This window comes from Anser brachyrhynchus (genome assembly GCF_964034855.1).
Source record: "Anser brachyrhynchus genome assembly, chromosome: 10".
In the NCBI taxonomy this organism is placed as follows: domain Eukaryota; kingdom Metazoa; phylum Chordata; class Aves; order Anseriformes; family Anatidae; genus Anser; species Anser brachyrhynchus.
The window spans coordinates 21,506,110-21,512,428 of NC_137705.1; positions in this window are offsets into that span (position 1 = coordinate 21,506,110).

Sequence of the window (6,319 nt, forward strand, 5' to 3'; positions counted from 1 at the left end):
GGGCCGGGCAGGTTTCGCTTCTGGCGGCTGTGACAGCAGGGAGCCACCCACTGTGTCCTTGGGAATGTTGGCAGCGTTGGCAGAACGCAAAGGTTGTGCAGACAGCACAAAAACGGAGCACCCCTTGCTCCTGGCACACCGCAGAGGTCGGCATGTAGAATAAGCCCTCATATATCGGCCGTAACTCACGTCGGAAGCACTACAGACGGTGCTGTGGGGTTGTACGTGGGGTGACAAAGAGCTTCACATACGTGTTCAAAACCACGCGGCTCGATATCTGATCCCTTTTAAAAAAAAAAAAATTATATAAAGGAGTAAAATACTCGACCCATTATGTGTTTTTTGTTTGTTTGTTTTTCTGAAAACCCCTAAACATTGAAATTCTGTGAAGGCAGGAAGCAAATAAAGCCAACTGAGCATCCTCCCCTTAACATAGGTGCATAAATAAACAGTTGGCAGAGCTGGTAAGCTGAGATTCAGCCCAGCTCCAGGAGAGAACAAAGCCACCGTATGTGTAGCATCCTCACAGGGAAATGACCACCCTGCTAGCCCCAGTGCCTCACCTGACCGCCACTGTCCAGGAAGGACAAAAAGGACGTTGTGCAGCCAGCGCGCAGCCCACGGGCTTTATGAATTCAAGGCCAGCATCTGGGTGTGGATTTGAAGCTATTGCAGACTCCAGCTCATAGATGCAACATACCTCCTGTGGGAAACACTACTGTTAGCATTTCCATACAACCCTGACCTTGAAACACACGGACAGTCTGAACACACGCGTGCTTAAGTATAGCACCAGGAATCCAGGGAACAAGCTGCTTCAATTCTACTTTACACCAGATGAAGTTTCATTCCCTTGCTTGCTGCTCTGCCAGAGGAGTTTCACATTTCCATCATTGCATTTGCATTAGCACCAGCTACCAGGAATGGAGACTGGCTTTTGAAATGTCTTGTCGTGCAGAGAGCTGGAAACTGTACAGCGTTTCCATCAGTTAATATCTTCTGGTTGCAGTGACAATAGACATGGCTAGTTGTTGTGGAATGGTTATACAAGAGCCTTTCAATACCAACGCTGTAAATCAGCCTTCTTCATAACAGTCCTTAAAAAAAATAAACAGTAAAAAAGATCCCCTCCTCCTGTTACTGAAGGAAGAAACAAACGAGGCTCCTTGTATCGCTTTTAGGGGAACATGATTTGGTGAGAATTTGCAGAGTCATCTCAGAAGCTACCAGCTGGCATGGTGACAGGTTTTCTGCTTGGTCCTTCCACGCAGAAGATTCAATTACATCTACCATTCAATTAGTTATTAAGAAGTTGTGCTGCATGACATTTAAAACCAAAATGTAAAAACTAAAATAGTTGCACAAGCCATTTAAATCTGACAATAAGTTATAGCTGATTCATTTAGTTACTCGGGCATCACTGCTGACTGGGAGGTTTGGGAAGCAGATGGTTGGAGATCTGGGCCATCAGCCACCTCTGTCCTGCCCTTACTGCAGGGTGTGCTGCGGCCAGAGGGCAGCCCGCCAGCCCTGCCAGCCCCGCTCTGCGGTGTCGGCCACCTCCTGCAGGCTTCATGCCCCAGCAGTGTCACAGTCCTGTCTCTTCTCCAGATCCAGGACTTCTCAGGTGCATGGAAACTTTGAACAATACTAGGCCATAACAAAAAACTAGATTCATGGCAGCAGAGCATGCAGAGGAAAACAGCACCTTAAATACTTCCCAAGGGGCAGGTGCCCAAGTGAAAGCTGGCCTCTCCAAAAATCCTTGTGGAAAGCTCCATGAAAGCAATGTTCATTCTGCAGTAGGTACTCCGATATCCATCCCAAGCTTCCTTGCTCTGGCCACATCAAAATGTATTCTTCCCCCTTTTTCAGACATATTGGACATTTCAAGGTCACGCACACATTTGACAGCTCCAGGTGCTCATCAATCAGGAGTCAGGCCACCTCCAAGTCATGTCATTATCATCAGAGAAAAGCAAGAGTCTTGTGGTTTACTTCTGCTGTTTGACACTTCAGGTCTGAAACGTCTCCCTTCAAGTACAAGGGTGAGACACCCACTTATTTATAAATGGAAGCTGTGATTTTCACATATTCACCCAACTTACACTTGTAGCTTAAGAAAATATCATGAGACTTGTGACAAAAATCACAGGATCCAGCAACGCTGTGTCCTGTGCTATCCCACAGATGAAGCAGGTGCCCCCCGGGGAGGTGTTTCTGCCGGGGCTGGAGGTGCTGCATTCCCTCGTGGAGCAGCTGGTACATTGAGGCTCAGGCCCTTCGTGATTCGAGCATGGCAAATGCATTCTCTTTCATTTCTTTCAAAGTCTGAATTTTCATTTAAAAGGCAGTAAGGATCAGATACTTTCCTATAGCAAATATCATGTCAGCTGGCTTAAAAAACATTCCCTGTTTAGTATTTAGCATAAGATCTTAAAAATTGTCTTTTGGTTTCCTGCAAGCAGTCAGAGCTTAACAAGAGACCAGCGCAACAGCCTCAGCGGAGCTGCCTGCTCTGGGAAAGCTCCTTTAAAACACAGGGTGAGGGAATGCAAATGAGCGACTGCTCTGGTAAACACTGTTGGCATTTTTTTAATCTGTGAAGAATTATCCTATCATATGCTAATGTACATCAATTAACTTAAAAGCACCTATGCAGGAAGGGGGCTGCCTTGTGCTTGTTTATGCAGCTTGCAGCGTTTAACTTGGTCCTTAACTGCAAGCCACCGGTTCCATAACATGCACAAAGAAATACACATCCTCTGTAGCAGAAATGGGAACCTGAATTCTTTTGAAATCACTGGTAGCAAACATTTAAGGGTTAACTTAATAAATGTGAGTTTTTAAGTGTCTATTTTAGATTCCCAGCGACTTTCATTTCCTTCCTGCACAGCACTCATTTTCCTCCTGACAATAAATAATGTTTACATGAGCAATAAAGCCAACTCCAGGGGGTGCAACTGTCATAAACTAAGCACAGTCCCAGAGGGAACAGAGCCACAAATTTTACAAAAACAGCATGGGTGTTGTTTCCGTATCTTGTTGCAACTTTGCTGCCTCTTGTATTAGAGGCCTTAATAAATGACAGTGATCCAATGCTCCAGCACAGAGACAGTAAATTTACCCACCTGTGTCGTTGTTTCCCACGGCCATCCATGTCCCCATAATCTCAATGTTTTACTTTCCCCCATTACACATTGCTCAGATTGGCCCTGTCTGTAGGGCAGGATAACTGGGCTCCCTTCTTACGCAGCGTGTTCACCCAGACATCCCAGGGCAGTTTATTTCACCCAGCAGCTTGCAATCATATTGTAGTGTTTAAAGTCATATGGTAACATTAAAACAATGGGGAGCTAAATCCTCTTTAATCCCCTTATTGTTGAAATCCAATTAACATAATCACAGAGATGTAGAATAGGGAGGAAATTCAAAATACCTGCAGGGAGGCAGCACCTTCACATGTGTACCTTACCTGCTTTTAAAACCTCACCTCCTTATGACCCTCCAGCCTTCCTGGGTCATCTACCTCATCATCCTCCCTCAGTTCAAAGGTTTGCTTTGTTGCAAATTGCAGGGGAATTTTTTTTTACTATCTCACCCACAATGCATACACAGAACAAATTATCTCCATCCTCTTTATAAGAAGGTTTTTTTTTAATGTGCTGGAAATACCACATCCCACCTTGGTCTTCTTGTTCCTGTATTACACACACAGGGTTCCTATAGACTCTCCTCAGAAGCCCTGCTTCCTAAGCCTTTTATTGTTGTTGGTTTCTCCTGGATACTATTTGTTTGTTTATCTTCCATCATGATGGTGCAGAAAATTAGGCATGTTACCAGCAGACCAGAACATTTCCCTCCCACACCCACAGCTCTGTTTAAACCTAGGTTGAGATTTGCCTTCTTTGCCAATCGATTCTTCAAACATTTGTCCTATGCTGTATCGGGGTATGAGAGAGGCACCTTCCTTCTAGTACTTATGAAGGTTCTCTGCTCTCCCCTGTTAAAGTCAGGCTTTTCAGTGAGGCCTGAACCAAAGCAGACATTAAGTGGTTGTCACCTCTGGGTCCATTTCTGCTTTTCACTTGAAATAACTTACCTGTAGTTTTACTCTGTTCCTGCCAGGGTGTTTTTTACTTCTTGCCTTTTATTTCCCCTGCTCGCTGTTACTCCTGTTACCTCCTACCTTTCTGATTTGACACTTTGCTCACCTCACTTTATGCTACTCCTCAGTCATTTGCCACATTTCCATTTTCTTCTGTAGTTTTTCCTCTCTCATTTTCATGTCCTCAGAGTTCCTCAGGCAGATGTATCAGGTTTTTGCTGTCCTCTGCACTGGGTTTGTTTGGCATGTCCCTTTAGCATGTCCCTGCTAGTGCCTGCCAGATCTCCTGTTCTCCATCCATCCAAGCTGCATAGATCCTCTACACTTGTTATTTAAGTATGCTGAAATTTCCCTTTTTGAAGTCCCTTTTCCTTATGCAGCTGTTCTTCCTCCTTCTTTCCCTTAAAAACATGATAGCACTTATTTTCACATTCAGCCAAATGTCATTTTTGATTTTTAACACATTTTCCCCTGCCGCCCTCCTTCCCACCACGTTCTGAAATAAAACGGTCACCGAGACACATGTTAAATCCTGGCGGTTGTACACTTCTCCAGCAGAGAATGAGACAAATAAGGTCACCTGCTGATCGGGATGGTTCTGTAACCTCCCTTCTGCCACCTCCTCCTAGCTGCAGTAGTGCCCAGCAGCCCCGCTCCTTTGCTCTCCAAATGAAGACTTCCATTAACGAGCCTCTCACCTCGTTCTGAACTTCAGCCAACACGTCGACCTTTTTGTTCTACCACATCCCAGCTTGGACAAGCTATCATTTACTCTAACAAGATCCTAGTCCTATTGTTTGTCCCACAAGCACTTGTAACTCCACTAAGTCGCACCTTTTGTTACATGGAAAGTCTTTACCTGCTTTGCATTTAATTCTAAGGTACCTGCCCTTTGTATAGGAGCATCTCATGTTTGGCTGGTTTTCCCAGAAGAAGAAGTTCCTCTCTGCACTCCTTTCCCGTGTTTTGTTTTTGTTCTCCTCCACCTGTGGGCTGATCCCACCCAGCCTTCATGCTCAAGGAGGGCCCAGGAGTGTTTCCCTACGGCTGGGGTCCAGCCTCTCACAACCCCTGAAAGCCCCACACCAGCAGCAAGGCTGAGCAGAGCACAGGACATGGATGTACCTCACCTCCTCACATCTCATTTTCCACCGGAGGGCACCCTGCGAGGGTCCCCAGCCATCCCCACCAGCAACTGCCTCGCACCCAGACTTGCCGTGGCACATCCCAAGGCTTCCAGACCTCGCGGCTTCCTCCCAGGCACCGAGAAGTGCGTCCCGTATCCTTTCTGCAGCATGCATGAAGAAGTGCATTGCATGATTAATGTACAGAACTGAGCTTACTATGAACAAAACCAAGGCTCCTTCGCTGCAACTTCCACACAGCTGAGGGTAAGCACATGTTTCTGACCCTCGCTGAGTATGGCCAGGATGGGATGGGGCATTGCTAGGCCTGCCAGCAGCTACAATAATTTGAATTTCAAAACTGAAACCTCAGAACTGAAAGTCCTAAGGGGATGCCTGAGTCATAATAAGCGGGACAATAAAACAATTACTGGGGCTTACTGTAAGATCATATTTCCGTCATGACAGGAACGTGACCGTACACCTGATGGTGGAAGAATAAATAACAATTCAACCTGAACGAAAACAACCATATTGCAGCTATAGGATACATGCATGTGTGCATATAAGCAGCAGAGTAAGAGCTGTATCAGTTACTTAACTATTCAAAATAGAAAAAAAAATCTAGCAGAAAAACCTCACACAACGAACAGACCGATAACAGGAAAAGAAGACACGTTTCCAAAAACCGCATCGTCCCTTTATTCAGTGCTACTCACGGCCATGCTGCAGGCATCGCTGAGCCCTGTGCCGGCGTCCTGACATCCCGTGCCTCCTGCAGCGCGCTCCTGCTGCATGCAGCTGCTGCGTGTCGTGCTCGGCCGCAGCACTTGTCCCCACGCTGCCTTCCCACCTGCGCCACAGCCGCACCGCGCTGTCATGGCAGCATGAGCCATCGCTGCCCAGCGGCGGTGTTACCAGGCAAGGTGAAGGGTCCCGCCGCAAGCAAGGCGCCCCTCTGTGTGCTGCACCTCCCGGACACGCCGGCGGGCTGGGGACATGCCTATACTGCACCCCACCTGCCACGGCCTCTAAATACATAGAAAATAAATCAAACAATATGGCCTTCCTTATGCAAAGCACAGGG